This window comes from Aedes aegypti, chromosome 2 (genome assembly GCF_002204515.2).
Source record: "Aedes aegypti strain LVP_AGWG chromosome 2, AaegL5.0 Primary Assembly, whole genome shotgun sequence".
NCBI lineage: Eukaryota > Metazoa > Arthropoda > Insecta > Diptera > Culicidae > Aedes > Aedes aegypti.
Genome location: NC_035108.1, coordinates 252,006,846 through 252,026,318, shown reverse-complemented (window position 1 = coordinate 252,026,318; position 19,473 = coordinate 252,006,846). Strand labels below are relative to the sequence as shown.

At 38.7% G+C, this 19,473-nt stretch overlaps 2 protein-coding genes across 2 annotated transcripts in view; one reads left to right on the top strand and one right to left on the bottom strand.

Moving 5' to 3' along the window:
- Positions 1-19,473, bottom strand: part of LOC5576949 (acyl-CoA synthetase family member 4 homolog) — a 388,950-nt gene that overhangs the window by 245,581 nt on the left and 123,896 nt on the right. The window lies entirely within an intron of this gene.
- The window catches only part of LOC5576948, a 109,741-nt gene continuing 101,301 nt past the window's right edge, over positions 11,034-19,473 (top strand). Inside the window, 1 exon segment of the mRNA XM_021844802.1 lies at positions 11,034-11,196. The gene's annotated coding sequence lies outside the window, so the exon portion shown is untranslated.

Here is a 19,473-nt window from a genome sequence, read left to right as displayed (position 1 = left end):
GCCAGAACACAGAAAGACACTAGATTTATGATCTCGGCAGCACCAGGCGGAATGCTAATATACCGTTGTGTTGTTGTGAAGCTGCATCACGTCCCGATTGATAATGACCCGTTTCGGATCCGTCAATATGGACCCGTGCCGTTACTGTTGCTCTGCTGCTCAGGCTGCCGTGATCGGTGAAAGGCAAATCATAGGGCTGTCATCATGTGCGCCAAACTGCCAGTAGTGCAGAGTCCAGAGCCAGCGCGTGCAAATCTGGTTCTGGTAAACATCCTTTGCAGTCGTCGTCTTCGTCGGCTTGCTAATGGCATCATGCAAACCGCGCGGATAACGGTTGATCCCAATTAAAATGCCTTCCACCGTGTCATTCTGTGATCAGGCGGACGATCGTTCAGCAGCGGCCTGGTCTGTGCCAAGAGTGGTGCCGCTGGTGTTGGACTTGTTCCTATCGAACGGACCGATCCATCCGTCGACGATGGACCGTTTCGTTCGAACTGGTGCGCTACTGGTTTCCAGAAGCCGCTACCAGGTTAGACAGGGTTGCGGAGCGAGTTATCACACGAGCTTTTAAACTTGTTTGTAAGTGATTTCTCATCTCTGTCGTTGGAAGGGTGGCAAGGTGCCATTCCTCGTCGCCTGTTGTGAAGTATTCTAATTTATACACTCTAAACGAAACTCAAACGAAAATTTGTATTAGTTCTTCATATTGACATAAAATGTAAGGATTTAATATAAAATTGTATTAAAGCATTACATTTACTGTATGAGAAACTTACATCGATTGCATAAGAACTTTGCAGATGTCTTTGTACGTAACATCATTATTGTAACATTTGTATGGTTTAATACAAGATGGTAGTACAGTGAATCCTCCATGAGTTGAAGTTTCATGACTCGATATCGACTCACACGGTTCCTTCAAAATCCTTTTTAAATAATTACTATTCCATAACTATATGTATTCATGAGACGATAGTCCCCTCCATATCGACTCATGGAGGTTTGATTGTATCATCAAGCGTCCGCTGATTTGAATTATGCACACAAAATAAGGTACACAGTTTGCAATCAACTTGCTGTTCCAGTATGACTCATTAGGTAAATAAAATCAACAAGTTTGTAATTTTTCGTTTCGGCTCCCAACAACAATCAACGAGACTCGGCCCAAAATTTTGAAAACGTCTTAAAACACTGGAAATATTGGTGGCTCTGCTATGGTCATTTGTTTGCCGTATGAGCCATTAGTTTTAAGTTCATTTTTAATTTGTTTTGTAATGTTGAATGAAAAGATGAAGAAGTTTTGTGCCTCTGAGAAAGATTTCGTAACAAAATCACTCAAAAGGGTTTTTCCCTCTTCCAAAATTTTTGTTAAAATAAATAAATAAATAACTGGAAATATTGTCTTTTGAAACGAATTGGTCAACTCGTTTTATACTAGTTTTTCCTTTCTACTGGATTCTTTACTAACTTCAAACAGTATAGTCGAATATAGCAAAAATGTCTACTGAATCTCTCATGCCACTATGGTGGTTCCCATATAAACTGGCGGTCAAAATATGTTTGTCATCTCGTGTCTTATTTATGAGTTTTGTGATATAAATTTGATTTTTTGTTTTCAAAAAACACATTTTTGAGACAAACTTTTGAATAGAGCCTATAGCAAAATAATGACTTTTGTTACTAATTATGCATACTGGGGACTTAAGCGATTAGCGGTACGAAAACCTTTATAAATATTAGAACACACATTGTAATGATGCTATAAATCATTTTACGATATTCAATTATACCCTGAAAAAATCTCTAGCTGTTATCAAAGTAAAATTGATAAAAAATATTGGGAACAGTCGAAAAGCCCTAGATGAAAAAAGTGCAAACATGTGTAGAAAAATTGTTCACGATCCTTTTATATCTTAAAATATCATTGGAAATAAATTTTACTCTCTTAAAAATAATGGAAATTACTGTGGACGTAATTCATAGTATGACTGAATGACATAACAACAACACAAAAATGTGTCCTTGAAGATGTATTGAACAAAAAATGTAATTTTTAACACGATAAAAGAACACGAAAACGATGTCACTATGATCGGCGCTTCCCAAATCAGACGCTATGGTATTTGAAATCTGACATAAATTCACGTCATACGGCTCGCTTCTTTTGTGTGCATCCAAAAGACGTAAAATCGCATGATTTTTTCGGAGTGTGTAGCTTGATCTTTGGACGAAAACGTATGAAATGTGTGCATTTCGATAAAATAATCAAATATATTTTTTCAGTGTAGTCCTCACAATTACCCAAGGCACGATTTTTTATTTAATTTTATTCTTCTAAGATAGCTTCTCGAATAAGCTTTCGAACATCTGTATAAAATCAGCGTGTCTGTATAAAATCGTACGATTATGCAGTACAGGTCGGACTCGATTATCCGTAGTATCGATTCTATTTTCACTCCAGATAATCGAATCACTAAAAGAAACATTAAAATTTGCGATAAAAGAACTTAAATCTATATAAATAAAAATGGAATGGAGTTTGTATATCACGAAATGACTTACGAACGGTTCAACGGATTTGAATGATTCTTTCTCAGTTTTGTTCGTCAAGGGTTCCGACGTGTTTGTGTGCATAAAAATCCTAGGATATTCACCGGGAAAGTGTAAAAAAACGAGCGCGAACGAAACTGTCATTTTGTATGGGTTCTAAAACGTTTTTTCAACAGCCTACTTGATGGCAAGACGAAGTTTGCCGGGACCACTAGTATTATATATTTTCGTTGTTTTATTTATATGCTGCAGTGGCGTAGCCAGAAATTATTTCTAGGAACATCAGGGGCCTTAATAAAAAAAACGTTTTTTTTTACCAGCATACACACAAAACCCCTTTTTCAAGATTCTACCCCATTACCCCGAAATCAAAAAACATTGTCCGGATAATCGAGTCTAAAATTCCGGATAATCGAGTCTAAAATTCCGGATAATCGAATCCTAGATAATCAAGTCGGTGGATAATCGAGTCTCCTGATAATCGAGTCCTATCTGTAGATTTCATTCAACGTATAACGTGTTTGCACTGAATTCTTTATTTTTTCTTAAAAACTCTTACTTTGACATACTGTATCAATAAAACTAAAAGAGATCTTGCTCTGATATTTCGAGAATATCTTAATAGCAGTGATAAAATGAATATAATATCATATTTATAGACCCTAGAATATCCTTTCCAGAACAGGTTTTCTGCAGATTGGTCATTATTTATTTCCAAAGAAAACTCGATAATATAGGTACAACATTTATTTTAATAATCTCAGGCTTTCGATGGAATTAATTATCGGGAGAATTTTGAAAGAAACCTTAGAGGGATCACCGATATCCTAGAGGAATCTTTGGAGGAATTACAGGAGGAATCGATGTAGCAATTCGTGAAGAAATCTCTGAAGAAATTACTGCAGAAAGAAACCCTTGAGTGATTATTGAAAAAGAGCTCTAACCCTGGAGAAATTCCCAGAAGAATTCTAGATGGAGTCCCAAGAGGAATGCCTGAAAGTATTCCTGGAGCAATCTTTGGAGGAATTCCTGAAAGAATCATAGGAGACAATCCAGGAGCAATCCTTGAAGATATTCCTTAAGTAATTCATGGGAATATTCCTCAATGAATCCCTGGAGGTATTTTTGGAGGAATCCCTGGAGATATCCCTGGAGGCATCCTGTCCTGGTTCAAAAACTGTCCCACTTGAGCCCTACCGAAACCGAATTTAGAACACCTGGATGGATCCAAGTCCGCCATTTTTTTTTTTACTAGTTCGTTTATTTGAAGCTCAAATGCGTGTAACGCTTTACGGAGCCGAAGTTCATTTTTGTACTATTAACAATTTATTTACTTTTTCATTACCAAAGTTAGTATGGGATGGAGCCAAAGTACTCGTGGCAACTCGAGGTTAATGGTCACAATTTTGAAAGGGAAGGACATGGTAAGGATTGGGTTTAGGGTTCTCTGCAGCTCATCCGGGAGGTATAGCGTGGTAACTCTATTATCGTGTCATGGCGTTGGTACCAATTTCTTGCCGGTATTCGTCTGCCGGATGGCCAGGATCCTCAATCCAACACAAAAGGGACGATGTCATCATATTTTGACATAGGGCAGAGTTTTCCAGAACGCACTAATTAAACTTTCCGGTAATTTTCTACAAGTGTAGAAGGATAATAAGCTTGAACATTAGGTCATAGTAACATCAAGGAACGGATGAGTTCGATTCATTCCGTGTTTCAAAACGTGTTTCTAGTTACCTAATTGCTGTTTTGTTTTGATTCTGTGTTCTATTTCACAATCTTCTATTTCACCTTACTCTGTTCGATGAGTAGAATGACGTTTAAACCATGTTTAATTTGAACGGTGTGCAGATTTGCGGGGGTCAAATTAAAAAGTGTTCATATTAAAAGCGTTCAAACCAACGGGGGTACCCGGTACTCTCCCTACTAAGCTTTAATGAGGTCGGTAAACACTCGTCCATTATCATGCATCGATTATCTTGCCATGGGTCCCTTAACAATGCTACCAATTTCTTGCCGGTATTCGTCTGCCGGATGGCCAGGATCCTCAATCCAACACAAAAGGGACAACACAGAGAAAAAAAAAAACTGGAGAAGAGAACACAAGAGAATTAAACTTTTATACAAGACAAGCGAAGGAAATCGTAAATTGCGACCATATAAGTGAAATCGCGGGTGCCCAACACATCTCTAACTGGAACATAGGGTTGTCTACCTCGGGCCGCAAGGGTATTCAAAAGTTACGCTCTGGAGGCGTCCATATCCGGGCACTGCCAAACTACGTGATCGATGTCATCATAACCGGAACCACACCTTTTACAAATATTGCTCAGCGCGAGGTTAATCCTGTGTAGATCTAGCGAGTAATGGTTGGACATAAGTCTTGACATCACGCGAATGAAATCTCGACTTATGTCCAAACCTTTCCACCAGGCTCGCAAGGAAACTCTAGGAATTATTGAATGTAACCACCGTAATGGTAATGGTTGGACATAAGTCTTGACATCACGCGAATGAAATCTCGACTTATGTCCAAACCTTTCCACCAGGCTCGCAAGGAAACTCTAGGAATTATTGAATGTAACCACCGTCCCAGTTGGCCATTTAGCCAATCTCTTTGCCAACCGTGAAGAGAGCTAGTCCGCCATTTGATTTGTACTATCATGCATATCCAATACAATATGCAAAATCATGAATTTCGAAACGTCAGAATACTCTGGTACCGAAAAATCGATAAGTGTCCCATATGAGCAGGTTTGATAGAAACTCTTCTGCGATGCAAAGAGGAGGCGATTTTGCCGTTTTTCTGAGGAGAAAAAACTGAACTCAAAATTTTCAACACAGATCCTCAAGCGATTCGAGTGAGAGTGCAAAATAATGCGAGGATTTTTTCAGGTACTCTCTCTCTCTCTCTCTCTCTCTCTCTCTCTTGTTGCGATGCTCACCTTTACTCACACTTCAAAAGAACTCTTGAGTCTGCCGCCCGAACAAACAGTCCTCGGGGAGTTGTCAGAGGCAAAGGCAGCACGCTGCTCTAGAGTATTTCACCGAACTCTAATGATGTTGAGGAGCATTATCAAGCCTGCATATGAGTCCTACCAGAAATTAGTATATTTTTTTTTTTATTTTTTTTTTTTTTTCAGAGTTTTATATTTATTTCCGAGAAGTTGAAATTTTAAGCTTTTATTCCATAACTAAAGCTTTCTGCAAGAGCATCAAAAAGCATTGCAGGAAGGTTTTTCCATAATATCACTTCCGGACAGTGGGTGTTAGTTGGATTACACACATATACCGTAATCCGGGGTAACATTGATCATTTTTTTTTTAGTTTTTCTTAAATTTTTCATTTCACAATACAAATGTTACAAGTTTCATATTTTTAAAACAAGTACTGGCACCCACCGCTCCTAACTATGTACTTTATTTTGTTTTTCGAAAGATTTAAACATGTTTAAATAAATGTTTTAAGTGATTTTTTGATTCAGCTGATATGGGGTAACATTGATCACCCAAGTAAACAACGTTCGCTAATATTGGAAATGTCGTAACTTGCTAAAATCAGGGCCCCTGAAGCCGAATATGAAGACCAAACTCTTACAAGTCATTCACTTTTTGAGTTATTTCAAAATTAAAAACACCTTGAACCGCGGAATACGCCTAAAAGTAGGCAATTTCCTCATGAAATTCTACATTCGTAATAGTAATTAGTTAATGTTGCCTAATTGAATATACTTATGAAAGATTTGACAAAGGAATCGTTTTCGGTGATGCCATTTTTAGTAACACCCGCATTTTCCTTGATCACATCGTCTGCAGAACTCATGTGAGGCATGAATTTTCGGTAGTGTCAGTGAAAATGATAGAAATCATTGTTTCAAAAAGTTGACAAATTTGCGCATGAACTAAACGCAATTTTGGCAAAAACCTTAATTATCATTAGCTTATGAATATACGAAAGAGAGGCACCATTCATGGTTCGAAAATGTTTCTTCAATAAATCTTTATTTGAACGTTTAACAAGATGAGTCATCCCGATCAATGTTACCCCGCTGATCAATGTTACCCCGGATTACGGTACTCGTAAACTGTCACCATTAACAGGATTATCATTTACTTGTTAGAGGAGTGCGTTTGTTTGAATTCCTCGAATATTTCAATCGTGAGTTATGAGTATTTGAGTTTCTAACAACACTGAGACATACCCGATAATTAAGCCTTAATTATTAAGGTCCTTACGTCGATTAAGTCCTTCTTAAGATTATTACGATGAGTATACTTAATTTGATTGACACGGACACATTAATACTTCCAGTGAGCATTTTGCTCTTAGAAGGATTTCAGGCGTATTTCAAGGAGTATTTTGACATAGGGCAGAGTTTTCCAGAACGCACTAATTAAACTTTCCGGTAATTTTCTACAAGTGTAGAAGGATAATAAGCTTGAACATTAGGTCATAGTAACATCAAGGAACGGATGAGTTCGATTCATTCCGTGTTTCAAAACGTGTTTCTAGTTACCTAATTGCTGTTTTGTTTTGATTCTGTGTTCTATTTCACAATCTTCTATTTCACCTTACTCTGTTCGATGAGTAGAATGACGTTTAAACCATGTTTAATTTGAACGGTGTGCAGATTTGCGGGGGTCAAATTAAAAAGTGTTCATATTAAAAGCGTTCAAACCAACGGGGGTACCCGGTACTCTCCCTACTAAGCTTTAATGAGGTCGGTAAACACTCGTCCATTATCATGCATCGATTATCTTGCCATGGGTCCCTTAACAATGCTCGATTCCGGGCAATGAGAATGATGACAAATATGCCGGGGCACATAGGAAGACTGTGATGGAAGGGGTTGACTATGTTTTGTAGCATTATCCTGGATACGAAATTACCAAATTGGATTGATGAAAAAGTGATGGATTGATGGAAAATCAAACGTGAGTTCAGCGCCTTAGACTACTCAAGATCAACAAAACATTTTATGATGTTATGAAATTATCAAAACTAGGGGTAGTCGGAGCGGTTTCACCAATGGGGTGTAATAAGCACCCCTTGAAAACTGCATAAATTCTTGAAATTTGATCTGAAATAACAAGCAAACCTTAAATTGACAAGGAAAAGAAGCAAAAGGCATATTTTAAGTAAGTTTTATAAATTCAAAGAAAAAACTACACATATTGCCCCGGAAGGCTCCTTCAAATTTCAGAATGATGATGTCCTACCTGAATCTAAAATACAAGTTAACGTATACTCTTAAAAAAAATGAAAATTACTGTGGAAGTAATTCTGGTTATGACTGAACGATACATGATGTGACAGTGATGGAACGACACAAACACGTGTACTTAAATATGTATTGAACAAAACATGTAATTTTACATGTTAAAGGGTATGAAAACGATGGAACTGTGATCGACATTTCCCGAATCAGACACTAACGCATGTGAAATTCGACACAAATTTACGTCATTCGGCTCACTTCTTTCATGTGCATCCTAAAAGACATAAATCCCATGATTTTTTTTGATGTGTGTAGAGTGAAATGAGGCAAAATTTTGAGGAGGGCAAGAGTTTCTTTTAAGATTCATAGTTCAATTCATAAGACTAATGTTATAAATGGCATGGTGGTTCGATAGCGAAAACTCGCGGGAAAATTTTTAAATTGCCTTAAACCAACATATTACTTTAGATGTTAGCGAAATATGCTTGATTGTGCGAAAAATGTCACCAAAATGTTACGTCTTAGTAAAATAAATAAAATTGCTATTTTGCGTATATTACAATTAACCCTGTTTCGGCCATTTTTTGTTATGAAAATTTAGTATTTATTGATCTGCAAACATAAGTTCATGGCTAGTATATACTATGCTGGTTATAAAAGTATCGATATTTTGTGTTTCAGCCAGCGAACTTTTGCCCCACACTAGATTCGAACTCTTCGTTCAAGACAATTAATTTTAAAACTGTTGGTTTAGTAAAATTGTAGTCAATTTGTTAAAGGTTCAGTAAGTGATATTTATTTCTTTTCATTGGCTTTAGTTTTTTGGAAATGTTGATTATTCCACTAATGCCCCACCTTACTCTATATGTATGTAATGATCTAGTGGCCAAACTGTGCAATTTTTAAGAACAAACAATATTATCACCCATGGATGGCACCGCTCGATCCTCTCGTAGGACCCCAAACGATCATTACACCCAAGTTCAACGAAACCCGAACAAAAACACAACTCAATTGTCTCGCCACGTACTGATTGGCTTCCTGCTTCAGCATAATTGAGTGGCATAAGCTCGGTCAATTGACGGGAGGAACTGATGGCTACAAGCGTCGTCATCAACATCACGCTCGCCTCCTAGACAAAAGCGATAATCAGCCCGACGACCGATGCTGCACGAAAGGTGAGAAAAAACTCATTACTGTTTGTTCTCCCCTCCTGCCGAGATGGGGTCACGCGTCATTCTTCGCGTCAATATGCTCGTGCATGAAAATCCACATCTTGCACGGTCATTCGGTCGAGTGCGGGAAATTTTCTGGGTCAACGAGCGCGCACACATTGTCCGAGGTGAATGGAGAAGGGGAAGGCGGGACGAGGCGGTGTCCGGCTGACAGAACTAGAGCAAATAGTTGACCTCGCGGACTTGCTGGGAGTTGGAGAACGACCATAGGCATCAGCAACGTTTATCGTCGTCTCGTTTCTCACACCAGGGTTTGCTACTATGTTTTCCCGCGATCAGAACCCACTAGATGCGGAGGGATACAATTTGCATATAAATCCCATTAGTCCCGGATGGGGGGAATCAAGCGGTGGTACAAGAGTCAGGCGGAAGACTCCACACCACATGATCATCATCATCATCTTCGTAGTCCAAGTCGTCGTCGTCGCAACGGTCAGCCTGAAGAAGCTACGCGGCGAAGAAACAAAAGCCTCGGCCCATCGTCGTGTGAGCATCTCTCATAATCCGCCCACGTCGTATACGGTCGCTGTTGTAAGCCTCGTTAGCTCGGTTCTTCGGTTAAGGTCGGACCAGCCAGCGGAGAAATGTGCCACGCGGATCGAGTCCAGGTACGAGTCAGGCCAAAGATGATTATCAAACGCCATAAACAGTTTGTTTTAAGTCGTTCGCCGTATTTTCGCTCCTAAAGTGCGCCACACTCGGCCGGTCGGCAAAAACCGAGGCAACTCTTTCGAAAGTGCTTGTTTTATGTAATTGTAATGGAGAAACGTGTTCTGAAGGGGGAAGATGGGGGAAGATGGGGGAAATTGTGATGCTTTCAGAAAAAAAGACTGGCGGCGGCATCGTTGATCTAATTCCAAAGCTGGGCTTCATCTTGTAAGGGAGCGGGTGGATTAACAAAGTAGGTCAGGGTTGCGTCGGTACGTTTCTGGGTCACGGGCGGAAATTGGGTTGCTTAGATGCGCGCGCAAAGGGCAGATAGACTGGCTTTTAACGGCTGGCACTAAATGGAGTTGTTTTAATAATGGTATGTTTACTTTCGTGCCGTTTTAGTGAAAGTATAAAGTTGTTATTTTTCCGTTTCAATGATCAAATGTCAAGTTCGTGACTGAATACTAATATGGCAATGGAAGGAAGCTTATTAGAATCCTAAGAATGAAGCTTAGCACATAAGCATTCATAAGCTATACCTTTAGCATTATTTCGTTTTCTCCCATCTCATGTGGAGAGAATCTGATTTTCATCTATTGCTCTATGAGCTCTTCTACAGGAAAGATCGAAAAATTTCTTGATTATACGCGTTGCGTAGTCATGGATTGTTTGCTTTATTACTCTTTATCCAATTATTAATGAAAAACTGAGGGAAAGGAACAAAATAGAGACGATATGACAGCTACCTGATGCAAGGCCAGTGACTCATTTGCGCTCTCATCTACGTCAAGGCGTTAGACTCCAACATATGACGCTGATATAGTTCAGACTTGTTCATAAACAACTAGGCAAAATATCCCAGTAGCATAAGTCTAAGCATGAGCTTGATTGACCGCCGCAGTAAAATAAAACCTAAAACGACTACCAAAATCGCTCGAGTACTTGTATCATCGAGTCCTCTAATAGCACACAAATCTTGTTATAAGCAACCACTATACAGCGTTAGCTCACTGAACGGAAATCACCCTTTATCGATCGATTTATCTTACTGCGGCTTAAATCAATTCCCTATCACACTAACCACCAGATCATTATACCTCCATTATCTACTATCTCAGGCATCACGCGACCACAATAAAATGTGCCTATTCACTAAATTCAATTACCGACCAGCAGCTGCGATAGGTCCCCAAACCCTCCAACGTTCCTTTCCCTCATTCACATGCAGTCACATGGTAAACCGATAGGCATTGAACGGCGCGATCACCCGTTGATCATCGACCACACGTCATTGTTGCTGGTTCGCTCCAAACCCTTCGACGAAACTGGATCAAAAGAACGCTTATACCTACATAGAGTTGACCCCGTACATTTATACTGATATGATCATTCCATTCTATTCGCAGATATTGACGAATGCCAAGATCCCGCGATCTCCGCTCGATGTGTCGAGAACGCAGAATGCTGCAACTTACCAGCGCATTTTGTGTGCAAATGCAAGCCAGGATTCGAGGGCGACGGAGAGGAACGGTGTACAGGTAAGTGCGATCAAGAGCGATCGATAGGGGCCGGCAGTAGCAGTCTAGGTTGTGACCTCCGAACGCGACGAAAACAAATCAGTATCAGTGTTTCCAATAATGGACCCATTCATCTTTCGGATGTTGGGGATCCGCTATAAATTTCTTCCGTGTAGCGGTACTTTTGCCAGTTTGACAATGTCACCCGACACCCACTTTATCTAACGGCAGCGATCTTTCGGCTGTAAGCCATTCAAGGAAATTCCCGCTCATTTTTTACAACCGATGAATGGAAGTGCTTAAATTTCAGCGCCCTTCCGGGCCACGTCGAATGGTGGGGGAAATTTATGATCCTCGCTGTGAAATGAAAGCATATGATACTCCCGCGGGAAGTTCCATTGTTCCGCTATCGGTGAACAGCAATCTACAACGCGGTACTGTTCATCGCAGTAAACCAAGGCATCTTTCATTGGCAATGGTTCCGAAGTAATCAGCAAAAAATCCATAACCGTTTAACAACTACCATTGTTTACTTCGGTAGGCCTTAGAGCTTTTTTGGTTACGATCTTGACCTGCAACAACCAAGAAAATAGGTTTTATGAGGTTGATTACTGGTACTGTTCAATGGCATCTAGTATTACCACCATTGGTGGTACTTTTCAATGTATCTAGTGAGCAATATCCTGAAGAGAACTCAACAAATAAAATTCTGCCGTTGGAATTGCTTTGCAATTTTTTCCATGAGCGATGTTTTGCATCAAATTCACTGATGACAAAAAAAGAATCATCATTCATAGGCGTATAAAACATCAACTGTTTTCATCATTTGAAACTAAAGTTTTTGAAACTTTAGGTGTTTCTGTTGAAACACAGCTTGGTAAATGAGTGCTTCGTAAAGCCCAAGCAGGACAGTTCAGTTTTGCGTCGTCCGATAAATTTGGCTCACGGTTTCGCGCATGTTTTCGTCGCCGGATTTTTTTCTTCTTTTTTTTTTTTTTTTTTTCCTGTTTCCAAGCGTCCTGCTGGGTAGTGCTTCGTGAAGCCCAAGCAGGACAGTTCAGTTTTGCGTCGTCCGATAGATTTGGCTCACGTTTTCGCGCATGTTTTCGTCGCCGGAGATTTTTTTTTTTCCTGTTTTCAAGCGTCTTGCTGGGTAGTGCTTCGTGAAGCCCAAGCAGGACAGTTCGGTTTTGCGTCGTCCGATAGATTTGGCTCACGGTTTCGCGCATGTTTTCGTCGCCGGAATTTTTTTTTTTTTTTTTTTTTCCTGTTTCCAAGCGTCCTGCTGGGTAGTGCTTCGTGAAGCCCAAGCAGGACAGTTCGGTTTTGCGTCGTCCGATAGATTTGGCTCACGGTTTCGCGCGTGTTTTCGGCTCCTAAGATTTTTTTTTCTGTTTTGGAGCTTCTTGCTGGGTAGGTATTTGGAAGGCACAAGCAAGACGGTTTGTTTTCGGGACGCCAAGAAGTTTTGCTGTCAGTATTTGTTTTGTGTTCAGTCGAGGATGGATTACCAACTGGTGAGTTCGTTTCATTCTTGTGATAACACATATTTTCTTGAAAGCGTAACTTTTAAGTAATTTTAAAACAAACTTTGTATGGTTCGTCACTATAAGTGTCGGCATTATGTTTTTTTCTTATACAATTTCAATATACATATATTTGACTCTTTTATACGTTATTAAAAATTATCTTTTGAATTGTTCGACATTGTGAATGTTGACGTATTTTTTAAAACTTGTACCATATAGAGACAAAATGCACAGTAATACTCATATGTAATTTTCAAACAAACTATGTATAGTTCGTCACTACAAGTGTCGGCATTATTCCTGTTTCATATAATTTAAAATATATACATGTAATTTTCAGTTTTCGTCATTAATAAAAACATCTTTTGAATAGAGTAGTGTTTGATCCTTCGACCTTGACACTTGCTCCTGCTGGGGCGGGTGATGAGGGCAGGATGAAACATGTCGCGCGTCGGTAGTGAAGCGGTGAAAAAGTGATCGGTTCGTTAGTAGTGTTTGATCCTTCCACCTTGACGCTGGTTCCTGCGGGAGCGGGTGATGAGGGCAGGATCAAATATGTCGCGCGTCGGTAGTGAAGCGGTGAAAAAGTGATCGGTTCGTAAGTAGTGTTTGATCCTTCGACCTTGACGCTTGCTCCTGCGGGGGCGGGCGATGGGGGCAGGATCAAACTTGTCGCGCGTCGTTCGCTCAGAGAAATGAAAAAGCGCCGCGGATCGCTAGTAGTGTTTGATCTATTGATCGCGTCGCTTGCTCTTGCGTGGGCGAGTGACGAACACTTGTTCGGCGTTTAATGCGATTATCGAATTATTTCGCGAATCCGGTTAGGCGTGATTATATCATGGCTCGCATCACCAAACATTGGTGACTCCCAGATCTTTACCTTATCCCACTAACCCAATATCCTCTCCATGACAACCGTGGAGATGCAGAGGTGATCTCGGTCTCTAGTAACAACGGTAGTCACACTAACATTCCTTCCATTCCCCGATGACCGTAAGGACGTGGCCGGCGCCGTTATTGACTTTTAAATTTGAGCTCTCGATTTGTGCACATTGAAGAATGGTAAGCTAATCCCAAGCCCCATTCATTAATTCCCTGTGCAACTTCGATTGTTCTGGTCAATCACGGAGTAGCAACTACGAATTGTACGGTCATCTATGCTTATGCTTTATGCTTATGCATAAATTCACTGATGACAAAAAAATTACTTATTGCGAGTCAATTTCCGTAAGTCAGTTTGTAACAAATCTACTTGCTGCCCAGTGAAACACATAAAGTTTCAAATGACGAAAAAAGTTGATGTTTCATACACCTATGAATTTTGATAGCAACTCACCCACATACTCCATCCAGTAGATCATTACGATAAACAAAAAAGTTTAAGTCCAGGTTTCAAATAAGTTTCAGTAATAACTGCTATATGTATGTTATCCACTGTTATAAAATTAAACAGCTCGTCCCCTTTACCCTTCAAAGAACAAGCATTCCAAATCAAAATATAAAAAATGGATCCATCAGAGAAACGTGATCCAATAACAATTTTATAAGTAAATTTTACACCAACTTGGGCTGCTTCAGCTACAGTGGTGGTTTTGAACATTGCATTAATTATTTCATTACAATGTTCAGTTAAAATATCAAAATCAGAGGGAAACAAGTTATTAGTAGAGATGGTCGGGTTTCACATTTTTCAAACCCGAACCCGACCCGTACCCGACCTTTTTTATTTCTTCAAACCCGGACCCGACCCGAACCCGAGACAATAATTGAAAAGCAAACCCGGACCCGACCTGAACCCGAAAAAATTTTGCTGTGTAAACCCGAACCCGACCCGAAACCCGAAAAATGTTTGTAAGAAAAACCAGAATAAAACCCGAGTTTGAAAAGATGGTGAACTCATCGTTTCTGATGCACAGGGAAGCTGTTAGGTTGTTACTCTGTTCACAATTCTCACCAAACCTGTCGGGTTCGGGTTCGGGTCGGGTTTCGGGTTTGGAAACCCGAGACCCGACCATCTCTAGTTATTAGCAGTAGGCACATGATATCCCGTTGGGATTTTCCGTTGATGAGAAGACGGAATAAAAGTTACCTGCGGCGGCATAAGCAGGGGCATTCAGGGGCGTAGCCAGGATTTCCATCAGGGGAGGGCAAGCTACCTCAAAAGTTCAATCACAAATTTCACACAAAACCATCACTACACACAACTTCTGTACTTTTTTTGCATAAAACGTGTAAATATGATGGATATCAATAGTGGGCAAGGCGAAATCCTAATCCAACAGTTCAGAATGGAGAAAGTCAAAAGATTCAAATTACCGTGGTGCATCAATACCCGGACGCTTAAGTCGACACAAATCTTCAAACTCTGATATGAGTGAGTTGTTTTAGAAAATCCTTAATGCACTATTGTTTTAATTATTATTTCAAGCAAGATCTTCACGAAAGTGATGAAATTTTTGGCTAAAACCATGCACACGATGTCTCTAAATCCGGACACTTTTGAATCAAAATCCGGACATCTGTGTAATAGCATGCAATATTCGTTTAATTTTAAAGAAAATTATTTCAACACACAATTAAATATTAACATTTAATAGACTTGATGTCTGCGTTAGCCCTACAATGTTAAAAACATAGCACGCTCGTAATATAAGTGGTAACATTACCTGAGTCTAAGTGCTTGTGGCTTGAACTACATTCGATGTGGCTCGAACTGTTATTATGAGAGCAATACACGATTTTTTTTCACAATCAATAGAATTCCGATAACTCACTTCACTTTCCATTGTTATTTTTCAAATTTTCTAGTATTTCTTCATTCCTGAAACTCACTTACACTAGTTAAACGTGGGTCTTTTAGATAATGTCCGGGTCTTTAAGCATTGGCTCATATTTCCGGACAGTCGTTTTATGCACCGATAAATTTATATTATTTTACAACAGGGGAGTTACCAAACTTTTAAAACATCTCTTCTTTAACACTTATGGTTGAAACATTCTATAAAATATAGTTCACAAGTTTTTAATTCAATCAAACGATGTTCGCGCGTTTACCGATCGTTTAACCTGAGTTGAAGTTGAACCGCGGCGAAATGACGTCCGACACGAACGAATTATTTGTTGTTATTTTTATTAATTATTTGACGATGATAACTAGATTAAAATGAATGTTAACTGATGAGCTTTGTTACTAATAAAGGGAGTTAAAGAAAATTTAACGTATTATCACTTAATTTTTACTCCAATTTATTTATATACTCAAGATATTTTTTTAGAAATGGTAAATTTATGGGACCTGCTATCAATTTTCTTTGAATTTTATCGTGAATTCTTCCATCGATTTCTTTCCTGGGCAACAACAATTTAATCAAAAGTTCTTTAGAGATTTTAGAGAAAAACTCTGGGAATTCTTTTCCTTTTCCCTACATATTTTTTTCATGGCATTTCTTTTTAGGATTCTTTCAAAATTTACGACAAAACCTAGACCAATAATCTCAGATTTTTTTTTCAAATCACCAATTTTTCTACAGAGATATGTCTATTCCTACGTATTTCTACATATTTTTTAAACCTTTCAAAACAGTTACAACAGTTTCTGCAGAGCTTGGAATTCCTGTTTAAAGTGGCTTTTTTTTCGCAATTTCATCAACAAATTTATACACAATTTTTCTCAAGAATTCTTCAAAAATCCATCCAGGGGTTGCTTAGAAAATTCTCCATGGATTTTACAAAATTTTTTTTGCTATTTTTTATTTTGAAAGAGGCATAGAATGTTTGCCATGGAGGACTTATGTAGGAAATTGTAAAATAATGTTCAGAGTTTTTCTCAGTGATATCTTTAATAGAACTTTTGATAAAATTGTTGTCGATCAGGAAAGAAATCAATGGAAGTAAACATGATAAAAAGCAGGAATTTGTGGAATCCAAGAAGCAATATGAAAAAAAAATTTGAATTTCTAAGAGGATTTTTTTTATGTTCTGGAGCGTTGGATTAAATCCTAAAAAAAACACTGAAATTATGTCCAATGCATATTTGGAAGAATTCCTGACAAATTTCTAGGCAAATCAACGTGATACGTTTTAGATGTAATTCCTGTATGGAATCAAATTATGTATTTCACTTGAGGCATTTCTAACTAAATTCTTAAATTATTGTTCCGAAGCCTTTCTTGAAACTTCGACGAACTTTTTGAAATTTCTCAAATACCTTTAATTCCTAGAAGTTCTAAGGGAAATCTCACGAAGAAATCTCAACATTCTTAATTTGTATGTAATACCTGGAAGAATTTCTAGAATAATCTGAGAAGAAATGCTCAGAAAATATTGACAGGGGAAATATTAAATATATTCTCAGACTCAAAAGGTATTTCTAGAAGAATTGCAGGGATAATATTCAAAAAAAAATAAGGACAAATTACTTTGAAGAATTACTGGAGCAATTTCTTTGGAGTTCTTTAAAGAACTCCTGAAAATTATTCATGTAGGAGTCCTTCAAAAATCTTAGCAATTTTTGGTGGCATTTCTCAGGATGGTCATAAAGAATTTGGTGTCAAAATTACGGAATGAAAGTTAGTACAGTTACTTAATAAAGTCTCAAAAAGTTTTCGGAGGAGTTCTCAGAGGTATCTCTGAACACTTTTTTGTTTAGTCTAAGGTTGAACTTCATCAAGGATTGCCAGAGAAAATGACAGATGGGGTTTTTTGGAATGATCCTTGAAGAGGATAACGAATTATAAGGAGCATTTTTTTAAATATACTCTGAAGAATAACTATAGATATCTTGAGAAAAATAACAAAACAGATTTTAGAAGTGATTCATAAAATTATAAATCTTCTAATTGAACTCCTTGAACTGACCAAGATCAAGAGCGAATGCACAAAAAGTCCCTGCAAATATGCAGAAAAATTCCCAAAGACGTCATCTTAGACGAATACTTGGAGAAATCCTTATGCACTTCTCAGCCAGTTCTTGGCTAGAACACTAACGATTGGTTGAAGAAATTCGAGGTACTCCGAGAAACGATTTCTGAAAACAAAACCTGGCATGACTATTGAAGAAATTCCTTGAAGAATCGGAAGAAAACCATATAGATAAATCCCAGCCAGAACTCCTGGGAAATATGTTCAACAATCTCTTTAGAAATGCTTTGACGTATTAGAATTGTTGGATGAATTTATTTTAAGAAAACTCGGCAGATCTTTGGCATAATCCTTTTGAACTCCATATAAGACGTTTGTCAGATTCCACTATAGATCGATATACTGCAGATTGTTTATAAAACCTTCGAAGAATTTCTGGTGAGATATTTGAAAGAAAATAAGATTTTGGTGAACTCCAAAACATTTTGAAGATACCAATTAAAATATTCTATAAATCTCCGAATGGTGGTAATCCTTCTTGGACATCGTCTTGGGAAAAAAAAACCTCTTAGGAGGTCACGTCTTCTTTCGTTTATTCACTAAACATTGTTGCAACTACAAACAAAAGGAAGGGTGAATATCTGAATTCACAACTTCCTTCCAAAAAAGTGGGATTTAAAACTGTCACTAAACGTGGCAAGAATGGAAGAAAGGACGATTCTCCGGAATGTGAACTTTCTTCCAAGGGTGAAATGGATAATGTTGGTAATTGCATCCAAATAAGCAATCAGTTCGATGCTCTAGACAAATGTTCCGAACACCAAATCGAAGCAGTCTCTAGCCCAGGCTCTTTGATTCAAGTGAGAAAGCATAAAGAGTGCCGCCTATTGTGGTCAGTTGTTCCGAATTTGGGGGATTTAGGCAGGAGATCTAGTCGCGTTTTGCCGGAAACTATTAAAGATCGTGAACTTTTTCTCAAACATTTTGAAGAGAAGAAGCACATTTTTTTTACTTATGACGACAAAACTGAACGTTTGTTCGAAGTCGTCTTGAAAGGTCTCTCAAGTGACTATAGGTCACTTGAAGAGATCAAAACTGGAATAAATGATTTACTTGGATTTTCCCCAGTCCAAGTAATCATTATGAAACAGAGAACCCAATCTGGCATTGTTCGGAAAGGGCTTTCTCAAGAATATTATTTAGTTCACTTTAACAAAAAGGATCTGAATAATATTAAAGCTTTAGAAAAAGCTAGACTTATGTTCGATGTCCGTGTGACATGGGAACATTTCCAGAAACCTAAAGAAAATTACCAGAACCCCACTCAGTAGCGTCGGTGCCAAAAGTGGAGTCATGGAATAAAAAACTGCCGAATGGATGCTAAAAGCATGATTTGCGGAGGTTCTTCTCACGCTAAGGACGTCTGTCCAGTGAAGGAAGATACCGATAAGTTCATATGCGCCAATTGCGGGGGCAATCATAAGTCCAATTTTTGGGCTTGCCCTTCGCGTAGGCGAGTTGTCAAGGCTCGTGCCAGGCAAATGAACAGCAATATCCGTTACGCTAACGGTCGTTTCCGGAATTTCCCTGGTAGAGTATCGAACAATGTTCATTTTTCAATTAACGATCGCTTGAACAAGACTCATACCCATCAGGAAGATAATAAACATGCTCATTCACAAACTAATTTTAATCCGTCGGGTAGCCGTTCGAATATTTTAATTTCGAATGTATCTACCCAAGGAAAATCCTTTGCCGATATCGTAGCAGGTAATTTGAACTCCTCCCCTTTACATACTGTGAGTACCCGTTCTAATTGTTTTAAATCACATGGAAAAAACCTGGCCGCCACAGGAAACTTCTACTCCGCCTCTTCGTCTACCCACTCCAAGTGACATGTCTGCCTCTG